Raw genomic sequence first — 17,173 nt, forward strand, 5'->3', positions numbered from 1 at the left:
CAAGATGTCACTGGCTTTTGCGTCTCATTTGATTGGATACTGTGGTTGGGGCCAAGTGGTGGAAGAACGCAAAGGAATGACATGAACCGGGGAATCCTCGTCCCAACCTGCCTGATTGCGATATAATGCTGGGGCTAAGGCTAAAGTCCACTTGGAAGCATAAGCCATTTTATCATCATCGGGAACATATTGTGAAAAACTTGGTAAAATAACATCTTCCTCTCTCTAGTAGGAAGCTTGCATAAAAGGGGAGGCCAATCAACCTCTGCCAATAAAATATCATAGGAAGAAGTGAGATTTTCCTAAAATACTGCTTTAATCGGATGTTTAATATCACCTTCAATTTGGAGGGTCACTTCGTAAAGGTGATCTGGAGGAGCAACTCAAGTATCAGCTGTCTATATTGAAATAAAAGTGTCAGTTGCTTTCGCTTCCAGATGCTGATGGAGTGTCTGCCACACTATGGTAACCTCCACTGCGCTTTCCAGGAGAGTTACCGCCCAACTCCTGTCAAGGAGTAGGGTTCTCACCATCTGAGTCCTACTTTGCAGTCAAAGCGTCAACTTTTTTCCTCTGAAATGGGGCATGATGATGAGGTGCTTCCCTTTGCTTGACTTTTACATCAAAGTGGCACTGCGGGTGATGTCGTGTTTGCGCAGACTCGCCTTCTCTATGATCCTAATGCCCTCCTCTGCTGAATTGTTGATCCAATGATTCCTGAAAGGAACAAGGAGAATAGGGATCAGGAACCTGGTACCTCTCAAGTGTCCTAATTTTAGAGAGTAGTATAAACAACAAAAGAGTGTAGCTACTTTATTAGAAGAAAGGCAGCATGGAAAAATCTTACTAGATTGTTATAGAAAGCCCTCACTCACCAACCTAGTTGATGACATGCTTCATCATCAGGCCCCACCGGGAGAGGCCAAGTGCCTCCCTTGTGTGCTTTGACACCAGAACTACTGCGGAACTGGATTTTTTGATAGTGATGGGTGAAGGTGTGGTACAGTGGTTTAAAAATGTCTAGATTGTGTCCAAAATAACTTTATTAGGTGGCCAATCAGACACATTAAAAACAAGGTGTAGGAAGGAAGCTAGGTAGATTATTCATCTATTTCCCATTCAGTGGGGTCAACATGTTTCTGCCATTGTGGTGTAAATTCCCTGGCATTCATCAGAACCTAAGAACTAAACTTCGGTGGTATGGGCGTGCTAAAGCCCACCCTGACCTGAGGACATGAAAGTGAAAAATAGGTGTTAAAAATGTGCAATCGAAAAAAAAATGGTGGTTACTTTTTAATTTAGATAAACCAGACTGCATGTTTGGTGTGAGAAATCTTCACACCATGGGTCTCAGTGGGGTGGTTTCAAGATTGGCATACCACCCGCGTCGCCAAGTACCTGCTTGGTACCTGCGTATGTCCCTCTGAAACCGGACCCTGTTTAGTAGGGTCACGTGAATCATATCTACATTCAGAAGTGTAAGGTGGAGTCGGACCAGCATGAGAATCTGGATTCTGTTGTTGCGGCCACTGATTTCTATTCCAAGTCTTTTTAGGTAAGACTGGACATCCCTCCTTTTCAGGAAGGACTTTGTTCTTTACCTGAGTAAAAGGTCTTACTCCCAAAGTATTGCGACCTAATGATGTATTCACGTCTGCATTAATAATCAGGAACTGCCGCTGCCGGTAAACGTCTGCCACCGCTGAGAACCGTTGACGCACTTGCAAGCTAACTGCCTCACCTTTGACATTGGCCAGAATCATATTGGATACAATAGGGAACATGCCCACTAATCTCATTCCCAATTCCAGGCCTGGACCACCCCCGTGTTTTTCTTGAGCCTTCTTCAGTGTGCTCGGTAGAATGCTCATGGAGAGAGTGCCAAAGCACAGTGTGTACACCGCAGCAAACACAGTCCCCCAGGTGTTGCAATCAGCCAAAGTGGGAACAATACCACTCAGTAAACTCATTGTCAGGATTGTGTGTTTCTTAACAGGAGAGTATGTGGAAAAACAGCCTGGAGTTGGTCGAATTTTTCTGCAAGCCAATATGGTAAATCATCCCTATTCTGAGGACATTTGCCCATCACTGATTATATCATAATGGGACTAATGACAAGACCACCACCATGTCCAAGTGGCTGAATAGCGGATCCAGCTGAAGCCACTTGAATATTATGTGACATAAATTATATGACACTTCTGTGTACATGAATAATGTAGGATTGAAAGACTTTTGACTCCCTGTTTTAAATTTAAGGCCTTGCATGTTAGTATTTTATTGTTATTTATGCACAAGGATCTTGACTAATATTTAATGCTGTCTTATCTATGTATATGTATGTGTGCTTTTATGGTGTTTTTTAATCACTGAATAAAGATTCTTGAATTGAATTGAATTGAATAATGATGTATGTAACTGATGTAGCTCTGCGAGTGCAAAATGAAGATAATTCGGATGTGGAGTGTAACCAGCCAGAACTGGCCAAGTGGCCCCATTGACCAATATGGGGCCTAAATGGAGCACTGAAACAGGGTGAGGAAGGGCACCATTAAACCAAATGGTATGCTCCCAGGCCGTTAACAGAACTTCAAGTAATACATAAGGGTGACAATTCTGCAGAACCGCGGCTGCTGTATATTCATGAAAGTAATTATCAGTCCATCCACTGCGGGAAATGTTACCCAGGAGTAAAAAACTTCAAAGTTGTAAGCGCCATTCACCTTGACAAAAAAGTTAAAATCAGGCCCCTCATTAGAGACTCCATGTTGCGTCAAGAATGCTGTAACCGCAATGAGGTTAATGCCGCAATAGTGACTGGTTGTGCCATATTAAAAATGAAAAAGAATAAACCAATAGAATGGTAGCACAAATCCGGGTCAGAAAGAGGAAAAAAACCTTCTGAATTCCAAGCTTGAAAAGCCTATAAGTGACAAATATAGGAGGCTAATACCTCACACCACAAACCTCTCCAGTAACTGGTGTGAGGGGATTGTGGACAAGCACAAATGCTACTCAGGGGACTCAAGAATAAGTACCAGACCAAATGCTGGGCGCCCTGTTGCAGGGATTCTGCACAAATACATAACTATGTGCAGGAATATAGGACCTTGGTGTATAGGGACTTCCTACCACCTTAGTACCCACAAACCCAAGACCGACTAGCTATAGTGTCTTACTTGCTCTCCTACTCACTCACAGAGAAGTAAATGACTGGACACCCCAGAAGACAACACTCCCAGATCTCTCAGGAATCGAGGTAACAAGACACAACCTTTTGCTCACACTCTTGTCCACAATAAGATCTGACAGAGACACAAAACAGTTTAAAATATTTATTTTAACTAATATGCCCTAACATGCAGTATACATCTCACAACAAGCAGGAAAATGCATAGTACAAATAAGTCAGCATAGCAGCTAGTCCATAGATCACGAAGGGGGATGTCATTATAAAAATACAATGGGGAAAAGACTATAGTGCCTAACCTCGTTTCTCTTGCTAAGAAGAAGTATTATTATATAATAGAAGATCTCTGGGCTTTGTCAGCAGACCACATACCTCAGTCCTATAGATGGTAGATCTACATCATAGGTGCCTTCTCGATCTTCTCCCAGGAAAGGTCCGTCTCCAAGTGTGTGCTATCTATTTGTGTATTCTAATAAAACCTGTGTACATTTGTCCAAACAACAGCTGCATCAGTATGCTTTGTCTAAGGGCTAAGGTCTGGCCAGAACAAAGTAACAAAGGGCATTGTTGTTCGACCTTGCACATAATATTCAGTCAAAATCACAGGAACATCCAGAGAGTGAACACAGCAATGAGTTCTCATGTGAAAGCAGTCATTGAAATATTGCAAAAATAAAGACGTGTAGTATAGTGCGCAAAAGCAGCAGGCAAGCTGCTACGTGTTCATGCTAACTTAGTGAAAAACGACAATGTACGAATGGGCCACATGACACCTTTACAAATCCTTCCCTTTGATATTTGCTCCATTCTCTTTCATTTTGTTACTTTTCACCCTTGCACCTATATGGACTAACTGCTTTTTCTGTGCCTAGTCAATACTCTCTCTACACTCTTATTTTCACTCATTATCTCACTTTAAGGTTCATTTTCTGATGTGGTAGGAGAATATCATAGTCAAAATATTGTATGATGTAAATATTGTGTACTAAATAACATCCACAAAAATATAGTCCCATTGGACTTAATAACAAATTACCTACACCTGAAGAGACAATATTATTTCAACAATATTTAGGGCACAAGATTTATATTAGACAATATTTCTGTATATTTCATTCCTCCATACACTTTTATTCCCTTCCGTTGGAAAGTGGGTTATTGGTAGGGGCTAATGTAGGTTTGCCACTGGCAACAAGGCCACTAACACATGGTAGGACCCAGCATAGGTCTTGGAAAATTATTCCTATGATCAACCCTTGGTAATGTGGCTCCGAGCAGGCAGGCTTAACTTCAAAGACAGTTATGTAAAGCATTTAAAAACACATTTTCAGTAAATAATTAAGACGCAACACAAAATAAAAACTCAACACCAATTCGTAAAAATAAGTAATATCTTTATCTTTTAAATGACACAAAAACAAAAAAAATCCACTGTAGGTAACCAGAGATATGCATTTTTAAAGATTATTCACTTTCTAGTCCTTAGACACCAACAGTGCCCCTTTTAGTCATTTTGTTTTCTCTGACAGACATTGTTCTGGAGAATCTCACCAAATGTGTTGTGTGCTTTCTCCAGCAGGCGGGGTCCAGTTAGAACTCTTTTCTGAAGTTCTGCTTGCGGGTCTCAAAGTATCCAACACACAATCCAAGGTTCTGGAATCTCAAAGAGGGTCCTTGAAAGTCTAAAACTTTTAATTCCGCTATCCACTTGAACAAAACCCTTACAAATCCACTGGTACTCCAGGCTGGGAATTCTTTGTGGGGGTGTCCAGGTGAGCTCTGTTAACCTGTAGCTTGCAGGGAGGCCCACTCTTTAGTCCTATTGCAGAAAGGTAATTCACAGGGCTGCACTTTCAGTTGGTGCAGTCTTCAGAGGTCAGGCCTTAGAAATCTTTGCACAGCAAAACTTCTCAGCAGGGCACTTCTTGCTTCAGTAAGTTTCAAGCAGCAGATCTGGAGGCCTCTGCCCCTCTCAGATACTTATTCAAAATTCTCTGGGTCAAGCAGCAGGTCACTCCTGACCAATGAGAGCAGGGTAACTCCTCAAAGCGATGACCACATCCTGTAGAGTGTGGCATTATTTTGTCCCACAGTGCATCAGATCTTCCAAATCCATAATAGCTGATTTTCCAGCAGTGAGTCAAGACCTGGCTAAACATACCCCGAGGGATGGCTTATTTCCTTAGATTATCCCACTACCATCTGCACATACCTTCCTTATGCCTAGCCCTGACTCTGGGTCAAGAGTGTAAAAGTGTAACTGACACCCAGGCCTCCCCTCTGCCTTTGAAGAGCATTGTTTATGACTCCACCCTCTGGCCTGGCATTCCTATGGACCAGCACACTGCCCTCCCAGCAGAGTTGGTAACCCCAGGGACTCTTTATCACTTCTTCCAAAGCAACCTGGCTAATTCAGTTAACTCTGAGCAATCAGGGCAGACAACTGGAAGGCTGAATTTGGATTTACAAATAAGAAAGTCTCATAACTTCTTGTATCTACACTTTAGGAGAGTTTCAACAATATGATATTGTTGGATTTACTACTACCTCTCTGGGAAGTCTATGAATGGTTAGGCTAGTCCTCTCCTATCAATAGTTATTAATCAATACCTTCCTACCATGTTAACCTATGTAACAAGGGATTTGCAATGGGACAAATGACTTGGGCCATTTATCCAGCACCAGGACTTACAAAAACATATTTTATAAGTACTTGCCTTATATCTACAGGAACCCCACCCCATGTCAACTGGGGGACTTTAGGGGTTCTGCATCTGTAGAAATATGGCAAATTCTCCTTTTACTGTGCTCCTAGCATCAAAGTCGAATTTGAGCAGCACTTTACCACAATGTGGGGAGTGAAATTTCACTTTACCCAGGCATATAAAAAATCATTTTATAAGGGTGTACCTAATAGATAACTGACACCCCACCCCTGGGATACCTGGGGGAGACCAATGCCAAAACATTGTAAGTTATCGATTTTTAAGTGCGCCTACCACCAAAGTCGAGTTTGGGTACAATTTACTTTTTAAAAGCAGTCCTGGCACCCAGGACTGTTTTTAAACTGACCTCAGGCTTCAGCGGTGCACATATGCAAGTGCAGAAAAGGCTGCTGGCCTCCAAACTGTCATGCCTCAAGGTACTGGGGAATTCTAAGTAGTTTCAATCTCATGCCCTAATATATACTAGGCCTTAGGGGGTGGGTCATGTCAATTACAGGGGTACCCCCCACCATACCATAGTGTACTCTAGTATATATTAGGTCTTTTAACTGTATTCTAATGTGTTCCTTTCAGCTTAGCACTGGCCCTGGGCCTGGTTAGGCAGAGCCCAGGGTCAGTCAAAATCGGCTACCACCAACATCAGTCAGCAAAGAGGTTGGGGGTGCCTAGGGCACAGGATGACTTTACAACACCTTTACTCCCACTTTACATCAATTTTGCAGTCTTCTTCCTCTTCCCAAAGCTCACCATAGTCCAATTGTAAATCCTTCACTCCCTTTATAAATAATGCACGATTTGTATATACATGTGTACTTTGTATGATACAATACCTCACTCATGAAGCACCTTATCACCCTTTTATACTAAAGGTTGTCTGATGTTGTTAACTACACACTCCCAACATTAGCTTAGCGTCTAGGCTGAATCTGTCTTGTTTAGCTTTTTGAATACCTTTGTATTTATGTATGTATGTATGCATGTGGTATTTCTATGGCTCAAGGCTAACCAAAAAGCAGTGGAACACTGAGCAGTGACAAAGACAAGCAGAAAGTTGAGTAACAGGAGCAGTATCCGGTACATGGATGGTTAATGCATTGTGATGTAGTGTTCTTTAAAGAGGTGCATCTTTAAATCTCTTCTAAATTGAAGCAGTGTTGGGGCTGTCCTGATGGATATGGGGATATTGTTTCTGATCCAGGGTGCCTGGATGGAAATGATTGGCTGCCTAGATTTTTGTGTTATGCACTCTTAATCTATAGTCTTATGGTGTCCAAGCTGTGGGTGGGCTGAGAACGTTCTCAGCCACTAGCCACATTTAATCTAGCATACAGATAACCTGGGTTTAGTGTTTTGTTCTTTCATTTCTTTATTAGATTTCAAAAATATCACATTAGACACTCTAGGTGAGAAGCAGATAGTGGGCAAACATGATAAAAAGTAGTGAATACAAGACTAAATAAAAGTCCACCATAATAGATTCACTTTCTTTTTGTTTTAAAATATGCTTTTGCAAAACTTCATAAAAGCCATGTCAACCTCATTCCAATATCTGGGCTAGTTATTCTTGCCACAAACAGTCTTGGTAAACTAGAGTCTATTCTACTTAATCATTAATGTCACAGATTGAACCATAAGGTGAGGCACACACTTCATCTTAAACTAAGTGGGGGTGACCCTATATCTGTGTCTATGATGATACCACACATAGGTCCAACCAATAAATTATCTATTTCTGTCTACATTTCCAGGATAATGAGCAGAACAATCCTCTGGTCACACCTAGATATGTGGCTAGTTCTTGAAATATTATCCAACATGAGGCACTGGAAGTGAACCAACTTTGTGATTAATGTATACTTCATTGGACCATCACTCACTGCGGCCATTTTATCTTTTTGAATAATCTAGTCCTTGGTTCAGCAATCACTAGAAAAGTACTCTCTTGCAATGGTGTTAGACCTGTCAGCCTTAGGATGCTCTTCTCCTATTCTTTTTGCACACTTATCTCAATTTTTCTGCCGAAATTCACTCTCGTGGCATTGGGACTCTGCCCACTTTCCCACTGCTAAGCAGTGCTAAAGTGTTTATGCTCACTACCCCAAACCTGGGAAATTTGGTTTACACCTTATTGACATAATTTATTTACTTATATGTCCCTTGTATAGTTGTCTACCAAATACCCAGAAACCTTAAATTAAATGTTACTAGTGGGCCTGCAGTACTTGTTGTGCCATCCACTTAACGTGCCCCCTAAATCACGTCCCAGGACCACCATTGCTGCCTGAATGCAGTTTTAAACTGCCAATTAGACTTGGCAATAACCTCCTTGCCAAACCTTAACGCCTTAACTGCGGTGGTTTTTCTGCCGCGGTATGGGCATTCTAAAGGGTGGGTGGGGCTCTGTCGGCCGTTGGCCGACGGCAGCACTAAGGAGGTAGTGCTCCCATCGACCATCGGCCGACGGGAGCACACAAGGGGTTAATCTCCCCTTTGAAAACATATAAGTCACCTCTAAGGTGTACCTTAGGTAGCCCATATGGCAGAATGAAATTAAAAGTTTGGACATGTAATTTTAGGTTTTACATGTCCTGATAGTGAAAAAACACCTTAAATCGTTTTTCACTACTATGAGGCCTGCCTGTCCAACAGGTTGCCTTATTACATTTAATAAGTGGGAAATTTTGATTGGGCACAAATACGCATTTCATGTTTGGCGTCCAAGAAATTTTACTAAAACAACTCTTTAATGGTAAGGTTGGATTGTAAATTACAATTTTGAAAAAGGCACTTTTAGAAAGTCAACTTTTTCCTTCCCTTCGCCATTTGATGTCTGCAGCCTCTCCTGTGCCATTTTGTGAATTCCTCCCAGACAGCGCACAATACAGGCTTTAGGGGTACCTGAATGGGCCATCTCCTATCAGGATGGGTAGACAGAGCTGGACACAGCCTCAGTTGCAACTAAAGAGGCTGTGCTCTGCTTTCCCACAACAGGCTTGTCACCTCAACATTTACTGTTCAGCCAGCTTGGAGCCTGGGCTGAGGAGTCAGGAAATTCCCAGCACTTCAAAGAGAAACCTCTATAAAAGTCTCCTGATTTTAAAAAAAGGTACCAGATATAAAAAAAGGTCACTCAGACCCACTCGTCAGTTCACTTTATGGACTTGCAGAAGGACTATCAAAGGAAAGACTGCAGCAGTGTCCTGCTGTGTAGTCCACAATAATGCTTTGCTGCACCTGTAAGGAATGTTTTGCTGCCTGAAACCTACTTTGAACCCTCAGAGACCAGCATGCTGTTTGCGACCTGCGTCTTCACCTGAATTCAGGAGTACCAGAGTGACAACAAGGGCTAGTTTCCTGGCCTACTGTTCAAAGCCACAGGGACACAAAAGGTTTCACACCATTTAAATCCACACCTGGATGAGTCCTGGTAAGTGGTTTCTTGGTTGTGGTGCTAAAGGTGCCCAGGTAGCCAAAATACAAAACTTGGGACTTAGTATATTTTGGCCTAAAACAACTCTGAGAACGAGGGGAGACCAGGCTCAACCTGCTTGTTGATCCACCCAACGTGCATCCCCGGTCAGCCTGACTTAATGTGGCTCCCGCTATGTTTAGCTACACAGCCGCAAATCCTCTTCATCAGTCCTTCATCTGTCCTTCTTTTCTCACACTATGACTCATTCGCCTACTAAACCTCAATGTTCCTGAGGAATTCTAGATAGGTCTAAACCTCAAATAGACCTATTTCAAATTTAGATGAATTTATAAACCTAGCGACTTACAGCATGTGATTCCTTATTTAAATACTTAAGGAATAAATTATATTTCTAAAATGTATTAGTTGTAGCCCAAATGTAATAGATATATTTTTTTCTATCTTGATCTCGTGGCCTTCCTACTCCTTGATCTCTAAAGGTAAGTGTTTTTGTAACATCATCTGGAAGCTCTTCATAGGGTGCCCTCTGTTGTTCATGGTATCTTTTTACACAATGTTCTTGCTACTGTCAAGGCCTACCTGTGTTGTCTGTCCTCACAAGTCTGATATCTGAGCCGTCTCTTCTACATGTAGTTTTTCAGGATGAGGCTTATGCAAGATATTTCCTCATGCTGGCTACCATGTACCTTGTCTTCACTCCGAGGCACACACCTTCATCCTTACCACAGTTTAGTGCTGGCGCCCACCATTTTGCGAGAAAAGGTCTCTTTATATGGCTAACTTAGGGGTTTTCTTCTGGTGCTGTACCCTCATAGATGGGCAGTGACCTTTGAAAAATCATGTCAATCCTTCCATCAGTCTTCAATATGACGAGTTGGCAAGGTTAAGCGATTTTGTCCTCAGCATCAGGAGAGTCCATCCAGTGCATTTAAATATTCTAATATTTACATACTTCAAGTAAAATGTGCAATATCACGCTATGCCACAAAAGGTATCAATATATTGACATGTCACTTTTTCAATATAATTCTGTCCTGTGAACAAACAAATATTGTTTCTAAAAGCAGGTTATTATTGAATACAGCTTTTGAGGCATCGCCTTCCAGTAAGTAGGGCTGCATGCTGAAATGTTTTTTTTCTCGTAATGCAAAATTTTGTTGGCGAACGCCTCACTAAAGACTTTTTAATGCAATACAGCTTTGGAAAATTAGGTTTTTAAATAACTAGTAAATAAGGAACGAGTACATACGTGTGTCTATTTCAATATTTTTGTTGTCCAGAACATAGTGATTTATTACCAAGAGGGTTTTAAGAATAGTAACTTGTAAAATTAAGTCCATCCTAGATCAATCTTTCTGGGAACCTTAAGAGTCCTACGATCTTTAATGTCATCACAAGTTAACATATCTGCCTATTGTTGGCATATATATTTATACTTTTACATAAAGTATGGGAACCAACAGTTACAGTTTTATTTAGAAATATCATGTGAAAAACTAAAGCAAATGGTACAAGTAAAAGTAGATCAGAAGTAAGCCTCACGCAGCAGCAAATATCATTTTAATTCATACGATCAATACATTATTTTGAATAAATATTATAATTATATATATGCATTTTGTGCCATTCCTTCCAACTGTCTTAAAAATAAAACACCAGTTTAGGTTACTAGGCTGCAGGAGTTTCTTTTCAATTCATTTTGGACCTCCACTTAACTAGGAAATTTGAATCATTAACGTTGCTTTAATTTTCGGAAAGCCAGAAGAGATGTGTACGATGTACAGATTTAAATGCAAGTCACACAGATCTGCACCCATTTATGGCCCTTGATATCTAAACCGAAAGGACAGTGCAACCACGTAAATTAGTATCGAAAGAGTGCAGAAGAGGAAAGAACACAGTAGTAGAATTTGCTGAAGCCATTTGGGTAAATCTGAATGAGCAATGCTGCAAAATTAATCGGAGTTCACTAAACCTCTCAATTCCAACCGGATTTCTTTGTTGTTAAAGGGTACGAAGACAGACACTGTATCATCTTCGCTGCAGTATTCGTTATTATTGATGTGCTGACATGTATGAGGAACCCTTTGTAAGATTTTAAAAACTTTAAAGGCATCAACCTTTGAGAGAATGATGTGGCTAAAGGAGTTAGGTAATATCAATGGCCACATGAGGGATGGCATGGGCAGGAGCAAATTATGTGGCAGGGGTTACTAAATTATGCGACAAGAAAAGGTAAATTATAAGGCATAATTTTGAATTAGTACTTCCTCATTATTTTGCAAATAGTACACATATTAACATTATTAATGGGCAGATTTACAAGCCCCTTGCGACACTTTTATGCCGCCGTTGCGTCACTTTTGTGACACAGTTGTGGCGTAAACAATGCGCCATGTTGCGACTTATTTACAACGTGACGCATCTAGGCAGATGCGTCACGTTCTAAAGCCCTGCATCGGGTTTCATGTGGGCGTTCTGTCGCAGGGTGGGCGTTCCCTCGCAGGGAAGCCACGTAAAACTGGGGCAGTGAAATCTACAAGATTTCACAGAGTCAATTTTATGACGCTGCTGCGTCAAATCCTTACGCATGCTTGAAGCAGGCGTAAGGAGTGAGGCACCCTGTGCATTGCAGGAGTTGCGTCGCGCTTGCGAAGTGACTCCAGCAATGCGCCACCTGTGCGCCTCAAGATGTGTCACGCATCTGCCCCTCCTTGCACCATGGTGCGCCGCATTGTAAATCTGTGGTGGAGCAAGGGGGGGGGGATTACGTGACGCATCTGTTCTGGCGCATCCCTGCTGATTTGCAGAGATGCGCCAGAAGACGTAAATATGCCCCTAAGTGTTTACCTTATTAGAACCAGTCTGGCACCCAAATAGTGCAATTAGCGTCAGAAAGATGATCACTCATCCTTTTTTAAAGGGGTTTCCACTGCACATCAACGTGTTGCAGTGGTTTAGTAAGTTTTGATCTGTTCGAGCTAAAAGCAACATTTTATAGCCTTATAGCCTACAGCTGAGGGCTATACTGGTTGTTAAAGGTCCTGAACTCGGACCTAAAATGTGGGAGAGGGCCTTTAACAACCGGTATAGCACAAGGAAGAAGGGTTATAAGGCTATTATAACATTCCAACCACTGAGGGTAGAATGTTCTAAATTGAAATGGGAGAAAATCGAAGACAAACATTTAATGTTGGAGCTCCGGCCTTATCCCCTTTGCTGCGGGGCTTATTCCCCCGCTGTGCTGGGGGGGAGGGGGACGCGCACAGCGCCCGCATGTTATACCAGGCATTATGATCCCCGAGCCACTACATTGTCTTTGATGGAATTCCCAACATTTCAGTTCTAATTTTTGTTAAAAACCTCAGATTATGCAGCAGGTGGTGGATTATGTGGCAACTGAGACATATCCACAATTATCTGAAAAACGCTGCAGCTGCAAAATTGCATATTTCCAGTGGCTCTGGTAATAAACTCTTGAACTGAATTTTCCATGTAGATATTACTTTTTCGTTGCATAAGCAGACACAGGAATTTCTTTACAAGGAAGGATGACTGGACTCAAAGGAGAAAACACACCTTTAGGTATATACATTCCATCACATTATCAAGAGAATATGTTTTCCCTAGAGGGGCAAACAATAATTCCAAGGTAAAACAAAAAAGCAGCAGGATATTCTGCTTCTTTAGATGGTTGGAGAACTGGGAGCCGAAAGCAACCTGAGGCAAGAAAGGTGTTTCATCAATGGGCGCAATCCAATGCAGCACGCAGTTGTTACTAGTGAGACAAGGAGGGGGGAATCTTGTAAAGATACAAGGGGCTGCAAACTAAAAAAATGAAGACAACACTGAAGGGTGAAGTGCTGAAGTGCTGATCAGAGTGCCTTCTATGGAGGATGTTCTTATTCTCCGTCTGACAAAGTTGCAGGATACACCTCCATGCTGGTCTCAAAGTTTAAAAGTTTTGAGAAAAAAGAGGTGAGGCTTTAGAAGGAGCCACCATTTTGTTTAACCCCTCCCCTGCTGATGACGGAACCGCTCCGTCATCAGCTGCGGTGGCGCTGTGCTGATGACAGAGCGGTTCCGTCATGACCCTGCCGCCACGCCTGCGCGGCACTGATTTCACGCCTGCGTGGCGCGTTCTATTGAGCGGGCGGGCCGTGACGGAACCGCTTCGTCAGGAGCACAGCGCAACCGACGCTGGTGACGGAGCGGTTCTGCCATCAGCATGCGCCCGCCGCTCTGCCACCCTCCCCCTTAGCACTGCGGCGGAATAGCCGCCGCAGTGCAGGGGTTAATAAATCCACTTCAGGACCTGAAAATTTCGTTTACACAAAGAATGCACAGAAAAAGATGGCATCAGAGTAAGGGAGTGGGTTACTACATTTTCAAAGGGAAACACAGCCAAGAGTAAGTGGATCTGCCAACAGTGGGAGAGAATAAGAATCAAAGAATTTGAAGGGTATCATGGAGAGTTAATAACTATCTTGACGATATGGTGGAAAGGTAACAAAAAAACAACAAAAAGAGAGGCTCTAGAGGCACTTTGTATCTAATCCTTAGAGTCCTGGATGGTGGTAGCGCAGCCAAGACTGCGGTCCCCAGTGAAAGAATGGGACAACACCCCATGCCATGCCATTCTCCCGAGCCACCTGACTGAGGGCACATAAAGAGCAGCACTCCAGTGTGGCTGTAATTTTGAGGGTCTAATATTGAGATGCTCTTCCCCCTCACTTCCCTCATTCTCCATATTGGCCCCCATGTCCACTTCTACAACTTTCTGTGGTTAATATTGCCCAGTAAAGAGCTCTTATCGTTTTAATTCTATTAAGTTAAGAAAAAAAAACAATTTAGAAGGTTAGATAAATTAGTTATCTAGAAGAGCAGGCAAATCTTTGACGAGTGGAGCGATGCTCCCAATAAACGAGTATCTGGAATACCGTGAAACAGTTAGGGGTTAGCATTAGCAAGCCATGTTAGGATTTCTTATAATAGGTAGTTTGTAACCTAAAGATTTGCACGTGGAGGCTCGCTGAGTAATACTAGGAGCCCCCCAAAAATTAAAAAAATAAACCAGGACCCTCTGCATGCCTCGCATCAGGAATGGTTAGACCTACTTATAGTGCGCAGCAAGTTAGTAATGAAGAGATTAAATGGGGTACTGTAGATAAGAGGAAACAGTAGATAGACGGTGTTACCAGTAAATGCATTTACGCTTAGGCTTTTTACAAGTTTTAACTGGATGAATTGAGTGTTCTTATTGCGGGACTAATCTTATTTTAATCAAGTTGGTTTTAAAAAAAAAAATGGTCCATTAATTGTTATAGGTATGTGTGAGAAGTTGGCCTGATATATGATGTCTCCAATTCTGGGGCACCTTGTATCAGTCCTTATGGTGATGGTTGTAAGTCAACCTTATAGACAAGCTATCCTAAGGGTAGCATGGACTAAGCAGCCTTAAAGGCTTAACTCAAGAGGTCGTGTTAAGCAAGCTGTTTTACCAATCACAATCCTGTAATATCAAATGAAAGGACCCCACACAAGTTATATATTATAAAAATATATGTATTTATTACTAGAATAATCCTCTATACTATGAGTCTAGAGGCACAAGCGTTTAAACAAAAGCACAGTTAAACATATACAAGTTGCACAATTATGGATGAGGCCCAGGGGCCACTCAAACCATATATTAAAAAAGTGGTATAAGTGTCACTAATCGAACAGTGCTCAGGCCTAGGGCCTGGGGAATCGCTGGGAGCAATCGGGACTATCAATGCTGAAGTCGGGAAAAGCCCGCGGGATTCGGGTGCAGCGCTGAAAGCACACACATGCACCAATGCAAAGTCAATGGTGTGTAAATGTTATTGAGTTACTGTTTTGGGAGTCTTCCGACTGACCTAGAAGGACAAAACTTTAGACTTAGACACTAGAGGTGTATACCTATACAGGAGCACTGGCTTTCAAGAGTTACCTCACCCACAGGAAGCGGGTGCACAGGTTCAAAGTCGTGTCAGCTTTCGTCGTGTAGATCTATGGAGCCTGTAGATGAAGATGCTGCAGGCGGCCAAAAGAGAAGTGTCCGGTGCGATCCAAGGGTGGATCGAAACTGAAGGGAACCTGAAAGCAGAGGGGACAGAGTCTGGGTCACTCAGCAGTGACCAGGGTGGAACCAGGAAGGAACCAGGCAATGTCGGGCGCAATCAGGTGGTTGTCGAGAAGCTTGTCTCCCCTGCCACGTAGACTCTGGGGCACCGAGGATGTCCAGGAGTGGATCACAAGCTGTCCCACGCAGGATCTCGCTGTCCCGGTGTTGGCTTCCGGATTGGAGCAAACAAACCTTGGCAAGCGCAACCCACGCAGGAGTCGAAGATCGCTTCCTACTCGGACCAGGAAGGTCACAGCGGGTGCTCCTTTTCAGGGGAGCGAGGGCCAGTCCAGAGCAACCGTACTGGCAGGTCAAATTCAAAGGTTCGTCGGTACTGGGGCCGCTAGCCAACGGCCAAGAGACCGGACCAATGCGTTGAGCCAAAAGATGCAGAAGGGCCCCACGCAGCACTCGGTGAGTGTAGAGGGGTGAGCTTTGGTGCAAGAGTAGCTCAGGGCTGGGGCTTCTCAAACCCCAATGCAGAGCTTCGAGGGTGCCTCGGGAGCTGCACGGTCCGCGCCTTGTGGTCTTTCCTAGATGGCCAGACCCACGCTTCAGATCGCCTCCACGGGTCTCAACTCTGCAGGGACTGTGGATCGGGCTGTTAGAAGGCAGGCACGCTGGGTCTTGTCGATCTCTGTTGCTCGAGTTTTGGCGGAAACTGCAACAAAGCAAATGTCTAGGTGCTGGATGGTGCCTGTTTGCACAGGGTGGTCACTCCTTGACCACAAGGGAGATTCTTCAGTCTTCTACGTCGAGTAGGATGTCGAAGGGTCCAGAGTTTCGTTGCATAAGTTTCAGTCAGGCTAATCTGTGTGCACTAGCACTGCTCCCACTCTTATACCAATCTAGTGGGCTGGATTACCTGTAAGGTCCCTCCTATGGGTGGGACCCAGGAAGGGGGTGGTTACACCCCTTTCCCTTTGTCCAGGGTCACGCTGGGACTGGGGCTGGCAAGCCCCAGAACCGGTTTGACTGGATTATGCAAGGGGAAGCCTTGTGCTCCCCAGGCAGTGTCTAGTTTCTTTCCGCCCTCCCTGCCCCAATGCACTACCTCCTGTCTGGGGTGGTGTAGCACCTCCCCGCGACAGAAAACCCTTTGTCCAGGCCTCCTCTGCCAAGTTTCGGCCAGCAGCAGGAGGTCAGACAGACTTGTGTCGGTGGCAGCAGCATCCATTTTGTGATGCTGAGGCTCTGGTTAGGATTAACCACGTTTTAGTAAAGTAACATGTCTTCTCCCTCTAGAAGGATGGAATGCTATCCCCGTCACCAGGAGTGGCGAGGGGATAGTATTCCAAATCGACACCTTACACGACATGTTTTGATAAAGCCAAACAAAAGTTAGCACATAACCGTGATGGATTATAATGCACTTAAGAGTATATGGTATGGCATTATCCCGGAACAGCTAAGGGAGTTGTTCCCGACAGCTGCAGTCAGGCTCAGCTCACGCTAGAGCACCATCTCACGTAAAACCAAGCACTCTGCCTCCAGGATTGATAAGGCCTGCCATAGGAGTGACTTATAGGTTTATATGTGTCCAGATATAGGTTTAGATATAGGTATACTATATCTAAGCAAGGGGTGATTACACCACCTTGCCCCAGCTGAGTGATCAGCCAGTTGTGTCCATTTAAGAACCAGCCAGGGGTGGCAAAAGATATGCTGCAGCCCCT

The sequence above is a fragment of the Lissotriton vulgaris genome, chromosome 11, assembly GCF_964263255.1.
Source record: "Lissotriton vulgaris chromosome 11, aLisVul1.2, whole genome shotgun sequence".
NCBI lineage: Eukaryota > Metazoa > Chordata > Amphibia > Caudata > Salamandridae > Lissotriton > Lissotriton vulgaris.